Raw genomic sequence first — 17466 nt, 5'->3', positions numbered from 1 at the left:
TTTTGAGTTTGTAGAAGCAAATAGGCATCTGAAAGGGCTGTGGACGGTAGGGACCAGTCGATCGTTTAGGCGTTACGCTGTCGAGGTGTTGGCACAGCGGTTAGGTTCGATTCCCTGGTCACGGTCATCATCAGTAGCGAGCGGTGTGATCAAACAACCCCACGTGATGGACAAAGCAAGGAGAGGCCTTCATCCATGCAGTGGAATAATCGAGGCTTGTGTTCATATTTTTACGATGACACGTAATAATAGACTCTGCAGGATGCATAATTTAGAGTGGGTTTTTCGCCGTAGTTTTTTGTGTTTGTTTTATAATTGCGAGGTGAACTTTATTATTTATCCCTATAAGATCAGAGACAAATACAAAAAAAGTGATCAAAATGTTTTATTCTCAACCGTGCTGGAAATAGTTCAACACAATTAAGGTGGCAGGGCTAGTTGCTGTGGCCAGACGACATCGCAGTTACTCTTGGTATGGATTTAACATTTTATTTTGAGTCCGTAATTGTAACCAGCTGCCAGTTTATTTTATTTCCAGAACCCTTTATAGAGTGTGTACCTTTGAAATTGGTCTGTAATGTGATTCTATCCCATCACCACTGGTGCATACAAAGTAAGACTGCACATGTCTGTTTTCTAACGTGGGGGAAATTGTAACCGAGAGGTGTAACACACGTCCGACTGATTTAACTAAAAAAGGGTAAAAGCCACTGTCTTAAATAATGGTCAGATATTCGCAGGCTTCCCCCTATGACCAAATCACCCGCAATGTGCCTGTAGAGGCTCGTCAAAATCTCATGAAGCTGAGCAGGCCTAAGCCTGGAAAGTATTTGGATGGGTGACCCCTATGTATAAAGCAGGTGCTGTAGGCTGGTGCGGTGGCTACATTGTCAGCAGAAGGCAATGTGGCAACGTTGAATTGTTGCACTGTACAACAACAATCAATGCTGCCCACCTTCACCAACCCGCGTGGAAGCATAACCAAACATTCCTCATGGCTGGCTCAGCATTTGGAAGGCCCTCATCCAGCAGTGCACTGACAAACAGACAGTACATGCCCTAAGGACAGACCCAGTTGGTAGGGGTTTAAAGAACCAAGAGCCTTCCCAACATCCAGATGACAAAACATTTGAGAGAACACGGAGCCTGGGATTTCATATCGATTTAGAATTGGGGATTTGACATGACAACGAAGATAAACTGCTTGTAGCGAAATAATTTACAGCCGTTTAAAAGACAAAATAATTCAAAGTCATATTTGGCTTAATTTTATTCAGATATCATCATGCAATCGATTCACAGAATCACAAACGTCGTCATCATCAACCATGATCAATACACTGCTGGATGAAGGCCTCCCCAAGCCAGTACCTCCTCAAACAAATACCTGCGATGTCATAATCTACCCAGTTCCTGCAAACAAACCGGTTTCACCACTCCACCTCCTCGGTGGGGAATCCTTGCGGACGCCCTGGCAAGTTCCTTTCCGTTATCAAAAATTCAGCTTTCCAAAAAGCACTCCAACCTGCTCTGGCCCATCTCTATATTTAATGCGTTCGATCAATGACAACATTAACATACATTTTCTAAATCTATGAAGACTCTTTGTAAATTACTCAGATTGAAATGTGACTTAAATTTGTACAATGCAAATATTGAGCAACCTCCGTTTAAGACTGCCGGATGGGCCTTATTGTTTGAGGCAAAGTCAAAGCCTCTCCCAGATGTGGTTACCAGCTTGAGTGGAAAACCATCGATTTGCAACCACTTTATAAATCCACTGCTGAATGAAGGCCACCCCATACCGTGTCGGTCATCGAAGTTGTTTGACCATACTTCACCACATTGGTCAGTGCAGGTTGGTGAAGGAGGGGGTTATCGAACACCGGCTCAGATATCAACCACCACTCGTGTGGGCTGTGGCCAGAAATCAATCTCAAGTCGGTGGCTTCATAGCGCAGTGCAAATGAGCATTTGTGCCACCACTCCACCCCCAACCAAATATTACGTCCAAATACAATTCGAAAAATATGTTTTGTAAAATAAAACCAGGAATTGTCCGTATCATAGCAATCTCTATTTGCAATATCTACAACACGACCATTACTTTGGCACTGATAGATATGCCCGGCACGAGTGTGTGTGTGTGTGTGCGTAGATGGTGTTTACGTTTGTGTGTGTGCGAAGGGGTTATTTTGAGTTAGATTATTTGAAATTTGGTGATGTTTTAGTAAGACGTATTAATTTGTTTTAAATGTCACAAGAACGTATGAAATAGAGGTCACACCCCCTGATGTGCAACCCTCCTGATGTGCAACCCTCCACTGCATCTGCCTACATGCATAACTTAACATGTACAACATTCACTTAGTTAAACATGAAAGCCTATAACCACATCAAACGCCAAGTAGGTTTGAGTCTGCATAGGGCTTGGACCAGTGACCATTATCTACTCTTCCGACAGTGCAGCAAAATCCACTGTTGTACTGTGCTTCAATGCTCCCACATCTCGACTCCCCGTCCTTCACCAAACCCACACTGACCAACCTGGTGATGTACGGTCAAATAATTCCCCACGATCCATCCAGCGTGGTGATGCTCTCATCTAGCAGTGGATTGACAATGTAGAGCGCATGGAAACACGACTGTCTAATTTATATTGGTTCGAATCCCAACCCTGATGCCTGTATATTTGGAGTTTGCATGTTCTCTCTCCCCGTGTTCGCGTGGATTTCTCTCCGGGTCCCCCGTTTTCCCCTCTCCACATTTAGAAACATGCGTTGAGAGTATTTGGCTGAAATAAATGCCCACACGATAAGCCACTTCGTTGAATAATCATTTGTGGCCAGGTCGCTTCTGAAAGAGAGCTCTACAACTCAGTGGGCCTTAACTGGTAAAATAAAAAAAATAGTAGGAGGTGCTTCCACGGCGCTAGAATTCCCAGTGAACCAAGTTTTCTTCCTAGTAATCACGGTTTTTGGAATCTGAACCTTCACCAGGGCCTCTCTTGAAGTTGACTTTAGCCTGAGCTTAGCGCATTGACGTGGCGGCAATTAGTGTCTGACCATTTGGGACAAATCCACGGCACGACAGTCATTTGCGGTGAAAGAGAGCGAATAGCGTCGTCGTCACGCACGATCTCCGTTGATGGAGCTGTCCATGGTAAATGTCCAAATGATGGACCACTTTGTTGAGCTACCGTTTGTGGGCAGGCCGATGCTGAAAAATAAGTTAATACCTCCGTGGGCATTGCCTGGTAGAATGGGGATGGTTTAGTTTTATTTGTATGTTTTTGTGTGATTTGTTTACTTTGCATTACTATCGTGTTTTTTTCTTACCCGCACCTACTGGACATCTGTGAAAAAGATCTTTATAGCTCATCGAATACATATTTTGATTCTCATTCTGAACACGGTCGTTTTCCCGCTGGGAGTTCTGCTGCCTTAGTTTTCCGAATTGTCACCTTTAGCCACCGTTTCGATCGCCCCTCGATGAGCTTTGCCGGGAGAAAAAAATCAGAATAATTCTCGGCATTTTCGTTGAAATCCTGGCACGCACACACACACACAATTTGCACGACGCCCTTAAGTCGCGCAACTCTATCAAGATGAATTGCTGTGGTCCTACTGTGTGGTCTGCTAAGCACTGCCAGAAAAAGATGATGCAATCCGCGATATTAGCTTTGCATCAGCACATGCCAACCTTTGCAATCTAAATAAAACAAACTAGCCTGAGATCCTTTTAAGTGCTGAAATGCATATTTTTTTACATTTAAAAAAATTGTAACCAATCGACTGGCACCCATTTGACAATAAAGGACGCCTGGCATGCAGCCTTCCAAAGGTGGGGACATTTTCAGCAGTGACGTGCGTCATGACGCTGATGACGACGACGATGACGTCATAAATGGCCGCTCAGCTTAACCTGAGATATGGTGGCATTATTCGTTTATTCAAATTATAAGCAATTTACGGGCTATGCTATTTAAAACACATATATATTAATCAAAGCAATAATCCACTGCTTCATTTATTAATTCCATAACAAATCAATAGTTTCAGCTGTACACGTTGCGTGTGATACAATGTCATTTGTTCCAGGATTTTATAACAAAATGAACACGTGAGAAATTGGCCTGTAGTTATTTGGATTATGTAACACTCCACCTTTGTGTAATGGCCATTTCTAGAATAATGTTCAATCATTACGCACTGTGATTGAAGCAAATTATGAGTAAAAGAAGTTCCCGGATGTATGTTTATGTTGTACAGTGTGTTGTCCGGCGTTTTGCTCCACTTGTCGAGAGCTTCTTCAGTAACTGAATACAGTCGATACAAATTCAGTTCCTGAGGAAAATTTGAACTCAGTTATTGAAGAAGCTCCCAGCACGACGCACGGCAACAACTCGTAGACACATCGGAGAGCGGTACAGCACAGCCACGAAAGCCTACGCAGTAAGTTAGTTCATTTTAGTTCATAGTTCATAGTTCATTTATTTGGTATAGCCCTGTGAGCCATTCGGCTCTTGAATCGGGTGCAACCGCAACAAACAAAAAAAATGAACAAGAAAACATCTTAAAGTGATTATGTGACTGTGCAAACAGAAAATACAGGAAAAAAATATCAAAATATTCCTGAAATAGCACCGTACACCAACGCTGTGTGCAAAAATCCCAGTGGGATGCAAGTCAAATAACAACAACAACCACAAGACAACTAAGATTAAGGCCATCAGTCTAACTCCGTACTACAATAAACAAAAACATGGCCAAAACAAAAATAAACTTTTCGAAATCACCAAAATAAAAGCCATAAATCCAATGTAACAGTGATCATAGGGACTGTGACCGATTTTTTTTTACAATAAACTACATAAATAAATTATAACACCAAAATCTAGAGCCATATTTTAGGCCACTGAATAGCAGTGGCAGCTAGGGTTGTACAACTCCTCTAGAGCAGTTTTGAGTGAAGATCTCATAGGTAGTGATTCAAGTTGCAGTTTATTGGCAATAGCATTCCAGACCCTGGGGGCATCAATAGCAAAGGCCCTTCCTTCAGTTTTTGTACGGCAATAGGGAATGTGAAGCTGGTAAATGAGCGAAGACCTGAGGTCAAATTTGTTATTTGAAACAGAGAGGAGATCCAGTAGGTAGTCTGCGGAATTTTTTGTAAGTACATCGTGAATAAATAAGATCTGGTGCACAAGCCGCCAAACCTTAAGAGATGTTAAGTTTGACCCAATGTAGAGATCACAGTGGTGAGTCCTATATGGGCAGTTCAATGCAAATCTTAAGGCCGAGTTATAGATGGAATCAAGCTTCTTCAGTACAGTACTTGGGGCTGATTTATACACGATGTCACAGTAGTCAAGTAGAGGCAGTATGGTAGCTTTTATCAATTCCAAACGGAACATTGGGGGGAAGCAGTGCTTGTGTCGATACAGAAAACCAATTTTTATTTTTGTCGTTTTACCAATATAATCAATGCGATCTTCAAAACTAAGTTTTTTTAATCCAGGATGACCCCAAGATACTTATAGATCTTGACTTGCTCTATCTGATAATTATTCAAGGAATGTAATTGGGTAAAATAACTTCCTGCTTTAGTCCCGGAGAGAAGCATAGCACCTTGGTTTGGAGGTATTCAGGACTAGTTTAAGAGAAACTAGCTGATGTTGTAGTTTGTTGAAATCACCCGGGAGCTTAGCAATCACGTCATCCAGAGAGCGGCCAGCAGTAATCAGTATCGTGTCATCTGCAAAAAGATTTACCCTGGAATGATCCAGTTCAGTGCCCAAGTCATTGACATAAAGAGAGAACAAGAGGGGGCCGAGGATAGAACCCTGTGGAACCCCTTTTGTTATCTTAACACTGTTTGACCTCCAACCATCTGTGAATACAGTTTGGGTGCGAGAAAAGAGGTAATTTTTTAACCATTTTACTGTGTTCTCGAAAAAACCGAGGCAACTTAGTTTACTAAGCAGGGTGTTGTGGTCAACTGTATCATAAGCTTTGGACAGGTCAAGAAAAAGACAGGCACAGTACTGCTTATTATCAAGGCCATTGTAAATTTGATTCAAAGAGTCTAATGCAGCAGATGTGGTGCTGTATTTTTTCCGGAACCCAGATTGTTTTAGATGTAGTAGATTGTTGGTGGACAGGAAACTGCTAATTTGGTAGTTCAATAATTTTTCAAAAATTTTCATCAATGGGGACAAAATTGAGATAGGTCGGTAGTTATTGGGATCATCTTTAGGGCCCCCTTTGTGAAGTGGACGGACATAGGAATGTTTCCATTCTAGAGGAACTGATGCTTCTTTGATGGACAGGTTGAAAATATGGTCTATAGGTTTGTATATTAGGTGACCAACAGTTAGTAGAGCAAAGACGGGAAAACTATCTGCTCCGGTAGAGGAGGACCCTTTGAGGTAGGACAGTTGTTTCAGAACATTACTTTCGTGGATTGGTTGGAAACTAAATTCGTTTAATGTTTGGACAGGGGTGTAGGAATTTGCAGGAGCAGGGGTGACTCCCAATACATTTTCAAAAAGATTACCAGCTTCAGAAAAATGAAGGTTAAAATTGTCAACTATTTTTTGGGGATCTGAAAAATATTCCCCATTTCGGTGAAGCTCAACGGGCAGATTTTCTGTTTTGGATGCCTTTTCGATAGATTTGATTGTTTTCCAAAAAATCCTGGCATTTCCATGTGATTCCAGGAGAGTGGAGGAAAAATAGGCATTTTATGCATGCCGTATTTTTTTTATGCATCTATTCCTTAAAATCCTGTATTCTAGCCAGTCATTTACCAAATTACTTTTCTGAGCACATGCCCAAGCCTTGTCCCTAGTTTTCATGAGCTTTGTAATCAAAGGATCATACCATGGTGGGCGGTTGCCTTTAGTTTTAAATCTAACCAACGGAGCATGTTTGTTAAGAATTTGGAGAAACGTGTACCTGAAAGTCTCCCAAGCCGTAGTCAGGTTGGGGATATCACAGACCTTATCAATATCCGAGTGAAGCACATCATTTGTAAATGCCTGAGTGCTGAAGTGCCTCAAAGAGTGCTTCTCAACAATTTTAGGGGGGGCTTTGGGTCTGGCTGATGATCTCACACCAAAAATGAAGGAGTGATCACTAAGGTTATTACCCAGAACACCAGTCAGTGCGAAATTGTGAGGGGAGTTTGTCAATAGGACGTCAAGCAGAGTTGACTGTCCCGGATTTTTTAGGTTGGGTCTTGTGGGGACATTTATTAATTGAAACAAGTTAAATTCATCTGTAAAATTTGTGGCCACGGCCGACGGGTTTAGCCAATTCCAATTTAGATCACCCACTAAAATTATTTCACCTTTAGGGAGGCCCCCAAAAAGCTCTCTCAGTGCCGATGCAGCTTCAACATCCTTCCCACAAGGCGGTCTATAGCAGCACACTACCAATATCTGTTGATTATTTGGGAGAGTTATTCTGAGAGCCAGACCTTCAAAGCAACATTTTTTAAACAAGGAGTGAGCTGGTGAACATGCAATAGTGTTACGAACATAGATGGCAATTCCACCTCCTTTAGATCCTCAAAGAGGCATCTTGTTGCAGTTGCAACGGAACTCCATGGCAATCTCGGGACATTTGATGGAATAAAATGAGGTGCGACTCAGCTATCAGAATACAAAAAGGCGAATTCTCTCTCTACCGTCCACAGATTCTAAAAGGTCTCAAATGAGAGGAACCACACGGCCGTAATGTGGAACTTCTTTTGCACCATTCGCAGCCAACCATGCTCAGTATCGATGACCGAAGGTTCAGGGGTCGTCAAGGGAAGTGATGGCGAGGAGAGGCTGATGCTGTCAATGGCAAATCTCACTTCAACAAAGTGGGAAACCGAGGGCCTCGAAGAAATTCCCATAATCCACGTTGTAGCCATTTACAAAGAATAGAATCCCATTTTTTTAAAAGATTTTTTAAATTAATTTGACAGACAAACAAAAACTTTTTTGGGTTTTTAATTTGTTTAGCTGCCCATTGTTTTTCTAAAGCAAATTGATTTGGCAAGTCAGGTCTACTTTCTGCAGTAATTCCTGGACCTTTTGGAAATTGCGCCTCGATTGGGATGTGTTTTATATAAGTGATGACAGGTGAGTGATGCATCCAGGTGAGATAAGAGAGTGCATGAAATGCAATTAGAAGACATATAAGAGGCAGGTTATGGTAAAGAGATTAATTCATATGAGAGACAATGGGAGATTATATGAATAAAGATGGTGTTCAGAAGAGATATGAGAGATGATCGGACAGAAATCCATTCAGTCAAGATATGAGATGCATTCAAATGAGATACAAGAGACAGGAGATATACGCATTCAGATAAAAGAAAGATATGAGATGAATTTAGAAAAGGCATGAGAGATGAGAGAGACAGGAGGGGCATACGGGATAGCGATAACAGCACATGAGTACTGGACTGACCAAAGTCGCCATACTTCTCCAGCCCCCCCCACCCCAACCTCCATCCCCACCCATCATGTGACCACAAAGGCTACACAGAGCACGTGACATTTCACGTAATTATTTTATACATTCTTATGGAATGTTTTACACATTCTTATGGAATGTGTAGAAAAAGTTAACGTATTTTGAAGCAAAAACTAAATGCTATTATCTGTTTTTCACATATTACATATTTGAGTGTTCACCGTGCAGCTGGAACCTAATCGTAAAATACGTCCGGATACCGACCATCGGTGCATCCGATTGATCGGTATCATCAGTCTTTATTTTCAACGTTTTTGGCGGTCACCTTGAGAATGGCGGCCATCTTTGTAAATAATTCAAGTGCTCCATAGCCCTAGGCGTCAGACACTGTTATTAGGACCGGGCAAGTTCCCCCAAATAACTAAGGAATTGTCAATGAACATTGCATTGTTATTGGCTTACTTTACATCTCTCTCTCTCTTTCCCAACGTTCGTCCAACAGTTAAAAACACATGCCCAACGTTCACCTAACGTTTGCTGGCCTCCAGCTTTTACCAATGTTGGTGACTTTATTTTAAAAGCCACAAATATTTCACCATCCTGCAGCACTATTGGTGGCCATCTTGAAAGTGGTGTCCATCTTGCTAATACTGTCTACTCACGTGTACTCTTACGTGAAGCCAATGTTTGTCATAATCACCATGAGCCGTGATCAATCCACTCTTGGATGAAGGCCTCCAAGAGCGATCGCCATCTCCCGTCACTCATCCGAGCGTGTTTCTTTCGCAAAACTGTGGTTTAATCGTTATAAAACCCACAAACATTTCACTAGGCCCTGAGCCGGCTCCTACAAGTGGTGAGGAAAGGAGGGAAAGATGGACATTTCCAGTGTGAAAGGAGAGGCAAGCTCAATGAATGTTGCCCTCTGACAACGAAGGCAAATATTCAAACGTAGCGTGGCACGCGAATGGGTGTTGTGGCCACCTTCACAAGCGATGACACACCCTGCCACCTTTGTCTTCCCAGTGCCAATGTTCACGACCACACTACCACCGTGTATATTCAACGTATGCGGAGTTCGCCGAGGGTGGGGGGGGGATACAGGTCGAACCCAAATTAAACCTTTGCCATTGTGCTAAACACACGTACACAGTCACCCTTTGCTTGTCACACCGAGATGAATATCCGTGCTCGCTGTACATGTCCAGAATACATTGCAGCATAGTGCCGACACCATTTGAATAAAACATTTGCGCCCAGTTGTCGACCCCCTGCTGGTTAAAAGTCTCCCCATGCCGTGCGGGTCGTGAGGGTTATTTGATCTTGCTGGTCTGTACCCGTTAAGGGTGGTGGGGTGGGATTGTGGTGGGGGGATACCATCCCAGATATCACCATGATGTCAAGCCCTGGCCGGAAATGCAACTCTGATGGCCGGGCTCACAACGCGTCGTGCTAACTAACCACTGCGCAACTGCTCCATAATCGGAATACAGTGCGCAAAATCGAACATTTGCTTGTTTCTCTATAAATTGTATAACGATTACGAGAGATGAAAAATAATATACTCTGATCCTGGCAAACAAAGGTCCCCATAGATATTCTGAGGCATTCATCCAGTAGTGGACGTAGCGTGGATAATTATGATGCTATGCATTATTAAAATACCTCTCTATATATACATGCATGACGAAAGCATTCATTGGAATATGACACGCACAGTGCATCAGAGCCCATATATGTTACACGAAGTGAACAACGAACGCATAGCAGACAAATATGTGCACTGCACATTGTGACAATGCGTAGCAACACGTTTTGCGTCATTATGACATTATTATTGTGCATTCCAGGAAAATGTCATTAGACTGAGCGTGCGTTACCAGTGCATAGGGCAAATGTACAACGACACACAGTCGCTTCGATGGGTTGTCGTTATTGACGGATATGATGAAATAGGATACACATGTTCACTCACAAAAGCAACCAGCAAAATATGACCTGCCGAAGGGTAGTGGCCCGAACCGTTGAGATAATGTGTTCATCCCAGAAGACATGAAGAAACCGTAACATATGTGAGCGCATAGCCTGCTCTTGGTTACTGCTGTCTCAGGCAAGTGCAACTGATACAATTTACAATGCACCACAGCAACGCGCATACATCGTTTAGAGCATGCACATTTGAATAATGATGCAATTAGAACGTTACGTATATAGATTGAAAAATCTCTACTCACATCACAGCATACGCCGATGCAATATGCGAAGGCGAGCAACACACGCGTTATCATTCGCTACCGGCACTACGCATTATCTGTACGCACAGACGTCGCACGTGCCCAGGCAGTTTTGCGTTTGTGACACACGACCACAGTCAACACATTGCATTTAGCACAGGTACCATCGTGTGTGCGTTACGGGAAGGCGATTTGAGAAATAGCATGGTCACTCACGTGCCACACACACACACACACACCTGGGCGCAGAAGAGGACTTGTAGGAGAGAAGGGTGGGAGTGAGTGGGTGGGTGGGGATGTGGCAGAGAAGGGCATTGAAGGGCAAAGCAGGACCCCGGAAGACCAGTAAAAAACAATGATGTGTATACATGAATTTTGACATCGATTTTTTTTTGACACGCGTCTGTCATCGGAACTATTCGTTAGACTTATCATCATTGCTGCCCCCCCGCCACCTCCACCGCGTTACAGAGAGACAGAGAGACATAGCCGAAGCGATAACGCTTTCACCCTTAGTCGGAAAACGGAAGGGCAGGTTTGTAAATAAAAAAAAAACCCACAGATGAAAGAAAGAGCAACGACGAGAACTGATGAAGGGCGTGAAAGGGCAGTGGGTGGACCTGCGGGGCAAAGTTGGGCAGCGACAAACCAGGCTGGGGAAAGGGCCAGGGGGCATTGGAGGAGGGGGAGGGGCATGGATGGGGAAGGTCATCTCACCTTGAGGAGCGCACAGGGAGACACGGGGGGGGGGGGGGGTGGGAGGGGCAGTCGAAGCGAGCGGCAAATTCCAATCGTTGGTGTCGCCTGGCCCTCCACTAAAACCTCCCCGTCTCTGGCGAATAAAAACAACAACACACGCTTCCCTACGCCTACACTCGTGCATATATCTCTGCTAAGCGCTAATGGTCGCTATAAATGATGCGCCATTCCTATCCTAGTTTCCGATCGGATCTCTCATTACCTCTGCAATCCCTCCCTTTCTTTTCTCTGCAGCTCGTCTCTACATTCCCTACTCCCCCTCTCTCCGAGCTTATATTTCCACGCTCTCTTCAGCCTGCTCTCTCGCTCTCTCTCTCTCCTTCCTCTCTCAGCCAGTCTTCCAAATCCGTTTCTGCTCGCCTCCACTGCTCGTTTCACTCTCCTTGCCTGGAAATTTATCATCAAAGTGTCCCACCACCACCACCACCATCCACCACCCCCACTCACCTTTTCCTCGCAACCTTAGCCTCTCGCCTCTAACTTCATCTCTGGAGCACTCTCACCTCTTTAAGTCTTTTCTCGATCTCCTTCAAGCGTGCGTGGACCACGCAAAGCCACACGCGGCAGTGAGCGCCTGTTGAGCCAGAGCCCAACGCGACGATCTCTGCAGTCTCTGCAGTCTCCTCTATCTCTCTATCTCTCTACCCTTCCTGCGTGCAACAACGATCGCGGAATCGAAGACGACGATCTTGTTTGTTATTTGCCGCCGCTGGATTCTACTCGATACTGCGGCAGTCACAGAGGCACACCGCGGGCGGCGATGCTGACCTTCCCGTCCGGCGACGACGATGATCCACGGCGCGATCGTGCCGGTCGGCGAGAGGGATTGGGAGAGACAGAGAGAGAGAGATGTAAAGAGCAGAGGGGAGAGCGAGGGATTTGCGGAGAGCGGAGACGGTGGAGGGGGTGGTTATGCGTGGGCGGGCTCGCGTGCGCTCTGTGACGATCCTGGTCTGTGACGCTGTAATCGGTGAAACATTATTAGGGTCTTGTTATTTTAATGCTAATGTTATTCGGCTTTCCAAGCGTGACTAAAAGTACGAGCGTCGTGATTATTTAATAATTATTTCTTTTTGTTTGTTTGCTTGTTTGTTATGGAGCGGTGGCGCACGAGTTAGCGCACTACGTTTTAATACATAAACTCGCCGCGCTGTGGTTCGAGGTTCCTCGACCACGCGGACGACGTCACTGACGGGTGACACCTGGACCCCTCCTGCAGGGCTTCTCTCGCATGCCCAGGATGTTGCGTGGTTAGCCTTCATCTGCAGCAGTGTCTGTGTGTGTTTATATACAGTGGTAGCTGCTGCTGATGATGATGACCGTAGTTCATTAGCGTGACTAGGGGGGGGGGGGGGGGGGCAGGGAGTGCCTTCCCCTGGCCAAGGCAGCCACCGTACAACGGAGGCGCCTCCTTCACAGCGTTAAGTGTTCAAGACCGTGGGCCTCACGATGGGATCTGGCAAGAGGAGCCGCTATACGCGAGAGCCTCGGTGCGACCGTGTGAGACAAATCAAATATTGGGGCCCCACCTGACCGATGGCCGCGCCCCCTGAGCTGATAGCGTCGTCACTACGTCACTGATAGCGTCGTTACTACGTCACTGATAGCGTCGTTACTACGTCACTGATAACGTCGTTACTGCGCAACTGACAGCGTCGTTACTACGCCACTGATAACATCGTTACTACGTCACTGATAACGTCGTTACTACGTCACTGATAATGTAGTTACTACGCCACTGATAACGTCGTTACTACATCACTGATAACGTCGTTACTACGCCACTGATAACGTCGTTATTACGCCACTGATAACGTCGTTACTACGTCACTGATAGCGTCGTTACTATGTCACTGATAACGTCGTTACTACGTCACTGATAGCGTCGTTACTACGTCACTGATAACGTTGTTACTACGCAACTGATAACGTCGTTACTACGCCACTGATAGCGTCGTTACTACGCCACTGATAACGTCGTTACTACGTCACTGATAGCGTCGTTACTACGTCACTGATAACGTTGTTACTACGCAACTGATAACGTCGTTACTACGCCACTGATAGCGTCGTTACTACGTCACTGATAACGTCGTTACTACGTCACTGAAAACGGCATTACTACGCCACGGATACCGTCGTTACCACGTCACTGATAGCGTCGTTACTACGTCACTGATAATGTCGTTACTACGTCACTGATAACGTCGTCACTACGTCCCTGATAACGTCGTCACTACGTCACTTGCTGTAGTTCAAAGTCGATTCAGACCGTCCTGCTCACAACACCAAAGCACATTGCCATGACGGCAGCCAGTATATATCCATAGTTGATGACTTCCTACAAAGTGGAACATATTTTATCGACTCAAATGAACAATATAGGCTGACTCGTTGCCCACAGCGATATATAGTTTAGGCCCATGGCCAAATTATCTGGAACGCGCCCAATCTCGTCATGTATGTATGATGAACCTCTTTCGCACCGTACGTAGCCAACCGTGCTAATATGATGAACCTCTTTCGCACCGTACGTACCCAACTGTGCTAATCGGAGCAGGATTGTGACTGGGTATGGCGACCACCATGCACCAAGCAGGCGGTACAGGCTGCTGCGGGGATACATTGTGGGCAGCAGAGAGGGCTGTTCAGGAAAATACACGGTTGTACTGTACCGTGCTCCAGTGTCTATGCTCCCAGCCCTGACCAGTCATGCAACTCGTGGTGGGTGAATTAGTGGGTCAAGTGTCCCTCACGACCCGCACCGGTGTGGAGACGGCCCTCATCCAGCAGTGGACAAACCTAAAAGGGCTCTACTTGTGGTGCTGGCCACCCAGCCCTTCGCTTGCCGTGCCGGCCTTCATAGGGGCTCGCTAACAGAACTTGCCCCAACAGTCTGCTAAAGGATATACGGGGGATGTGTGTCTCGTGCCAGCCTTGCGTGCGACACGTCTCTGTGTGTGTTTGTCAGCGTGTGAATTGTGTCCGTGTGCTGAGCGGTAGTTGCTGTGATGAGCGCACTGCGCTATGAAACTGGAGAACGTGAGTTCGAGTCCAGCTCACGGCTAACATCGGTGACGAATATCTGAACCCGATCACGAGCCTACTCCTAGATCGACTCAACCTCAAATGGGTACGAATAACTGGGGAGAATAAAAAGGCTGCCGGAACACCCAAGCCGTGTCGGCCTTCGCAGGTGCTCGCGAACAGCACTTGCCCCCGACAGTCTGCCAAAGGGCTCTACGGGAGTCAGTCCCCAGGGGGCGCGGGTAATAGAGTGGGCAGGAGTGGGTGTGATGTGATTGGTCCGGAACGCCTTGTGACGTCCGTGTCTCCGCGTGGGAGAGCGTGACGGCTCCACCCACGGATGACTCACACATCCCACCCCCATACCCAGCCATACGAATGTGTGTAATTCCCGTCACACTTTGATTCGCGAGTGGATTGAAATTAAAATGACATGTTTTCACGAACACAAAAAAAACCCACAAACATTCTAAAGCGACGGAAAGAAAACGAACCCCACACGGTTCAACGTTACTGATGTTCCAGAGCTGCGTCGATGAAATAAAAACTGTCTGGAAAGACCGCTGTGAGTGTATTTTGGCGAATACTGTACACTTTTTTTTCGACGAATGCCGCGTGCCAGCGCGTTAGAAGGCGCGTCCGTTTTCGCGCGCATTTCCACACGTTCTTGAATACTAATCCACTAAGCGTGATTTATATGTGTATCATTTGTATACATCTAAATTGCTGCCTGTATGTATGTAATATCCCAAGATTGGCTGTCTTACTCGGACGTGGCACAGCAGTGTGGATTTGACACCGCCAGTTCAACTGAATAATGCACTATGCTTTGAATTATTACTGATTACAATACAGTACTAATAGCATTGCATCTGCAGGGAAATGTGTACAGATGTCCCGCACATTGGAAGGTACAAAAACAGAGGCATCTGCTTCGAATCGATCTCCCGGAATGGCAGTTGGAGGAATGGGCAAAGTTTCTTCACAATCAGAATCTGCATCTATACTGGAGGAGTCCGATGAGCTATAGAGATCTTTAGAGTTATTTTTTAAAGATGTCGACCTCCCCATCACCTCTGTCCATCCAGCAGTACATCACCGTCGATCGGAAGGTCGTGTGTGGCGGGGTAAATTGTGGGTATTACCACGTCTTCTTCCATAGACGTCCGCCCAGCTTGGAAGAGTAGGCCAATAACCCTCTACAGAGGCTCTCCAAAGCTCCGTATAGTGAAGGGGCGCACCTTCCACCGACAGTGCCGTGAGCTAGACACGTTCAGGGCTGCACCTTTGTGTATTCACGACCTTTTAACCATCCAAGAATGCCATCCCCATTCTTCTTGCTTCTGCCAGATCCACGGTGCAGACCGAAGTTGTTGTCTCCGTGAGTTTCTAGCCTGGTTCAAATAACAAATATATATTTTAAAATGTTACGGTGACAGCCCATTGATATTTACCGTCTCGTTTTGCAATGGAGAATCACGGTCCCCGTAGTAAATCATCGGTGGAACTTTGTGCTTTGTTCAACTCTGAATGATAATAAATTGCATCATGCAACCCTATATACACACACACACATTGCATAACGTAACCCCAAACGATTGTAAGTCACCGGCACCTTCAGCACATTTACATTACAGTGCATTCACGAAATCTGAATTTCAAACACGAACGTTGAAGTCCACACGCTTTCCTCCACCAGTCGTACGGCCAATGCTCGTCTGGCAGAGGCTGAGACCCCCCCCCATCCCACTGAAACTGAATTGCACTATTAATACGTAAGGTCATTGATGTAAATTATTCCACCAGGCAAATCTCTCCTCCACTGACAACCTCTGCACTTCAACAGCCCCAACCCAAACCCCCATCTCTCCGCATATGCACCCACCACCACCACGCATGCTCCATCCTCTCCACCCTCCCTCCACCAGCATCTACCACATCACCCCCCCCCCCATTTTTTTTATACCACCACCACACACGTGTCCCCCCCCTCCCTACCCCCATAGCTCTCATCCCACCGTCTCTTCTGACGTCATTATCCACCACTGGTGTCTCACCCCACCCCCCACACACTCTGCTCCTCCTCCTGCTGCCCCACCACCTTCTCATCTTCCACGTAACCCCTCGTGCCGTGCGCCTGCCTTGGCCTTCTAATCGTTACCAAAAAGACGTGCAAAACCAGTTTTTACCCACAAAGACAAAAGACCCCACATGAAGCCTTAACAGACTGTCGGGGCAAGAGCTGTTAGCGAGCACCTATTAAGGCCGGAACGGTACACCAGGGGGTTGTTGGCCAACACCACGCCCGACCGCCTTTGTCTCCCCAGTGGCGATGTTTACTACACACCGCGTACCCATTTGAGGCTGAGTCGACCTAGGGGAGGCCCGGTACCGGTTAAGATAATCCTCACCTGGTGTTGGTAGCCGTGAGCGGGAATCGAACCCGGGTCGCCGGGGTTTATAGCACAGCGCACTGACCGCTACACTACCGCTCCCCACACACACCCTGCAATTCGTTTAAATGCCACAATCTCCGGAAGGGGTCTTGATTCGATTTTTAAAACAATATATTTATGCATTTATGTCTCATCAAATTTCTCATTCCCCCCCCCCCCACCCGATCCTTTGTTGTTGGTGCAGTCATATATGCACCGTTAACATAAAAGCAAATCATTACCGTACCCACTTTGCATATGAGATAATTGACTGAACCTGACACCCGATGCGCGCACAATTCGATACGTGTCGCGTCGGCGAGCGTGAGAATTGATTGTCGTTGATGATGAGTTTGTTATGTGGGTTGTAGCAGTCCCCCTCCTCTCCATCCCTCCCTCCCTCTCTCTCTCTCTCCACACCTCTCTGCCTGCCTCCCTCCCCTCTCCCAGGGGCAACAAGTGAGGGGTAGTCATGGTGACCGGGCGGTTGCCGTGGTGATGTTGAGGTGGCTTCTGCAACCGAGAGAGGAGAGAGGAGAG

At 46.0% G+C, this 17466-nt stretch overlaps 1 protein-coding gene across 7 annotated transcripts in view; it reads right to left on the bottom strand.

Moving 5' to 3' along the window:
* LOC116952531 (sodium-dependent neutral amino acid transporter B(0)AT2-like) overlaps positions 1-17080 on the bottom strand; it is a 54506-nt gene extending 37426 nt beyond the window's left edge. Inside the window, exons 1-2 of one of the 7 annotated variants that reach the window (XM_032971979.2) lie at positions 12233-12547; positions 11423-11537 (exon numbers count right to left, since the gene is read on the bottom strand). The gene's annotated coding sequence lies outside the window, so the exon portion shown is untranslated. Of the gene's footprint in view, positions 1-10705; positions 10914-10944; positions 11358-11422; positions 11538-11911; positions 12548-16902 lie in introns of those variants that run through there. The other 6 variants (XM_076073167.1, XM_032971956.2, XM_032971966.2 and 3 more) reach the window with 6 other exon arrangements.
* Positions 17081-17466: the final 386 nt, after the last annotated feature.

This window comes from Petromyzon marinus, chromosome 3 (genome assembly GCF_048934315.1).
Source record: "Petromyzon marinus isolate PM22_M1 ecotype Great Lakes invasive population chromosome 3, UKy_Petmar_22M1.pri1.0, whole genome shotgun sequence".
Taxonomy (NCBI): domain Eukaryota; kingdom Metazoa; phylum Chordata; class Hyperoartia; order Petromyzontiformes; family Petromyzontidae; genus Petromyzon; species Petromyzon marinus.
Note: the sequence above shows the minus strand (reverse complement) of the source record. Positions and strands in the feature narration are given on the sequence as shown.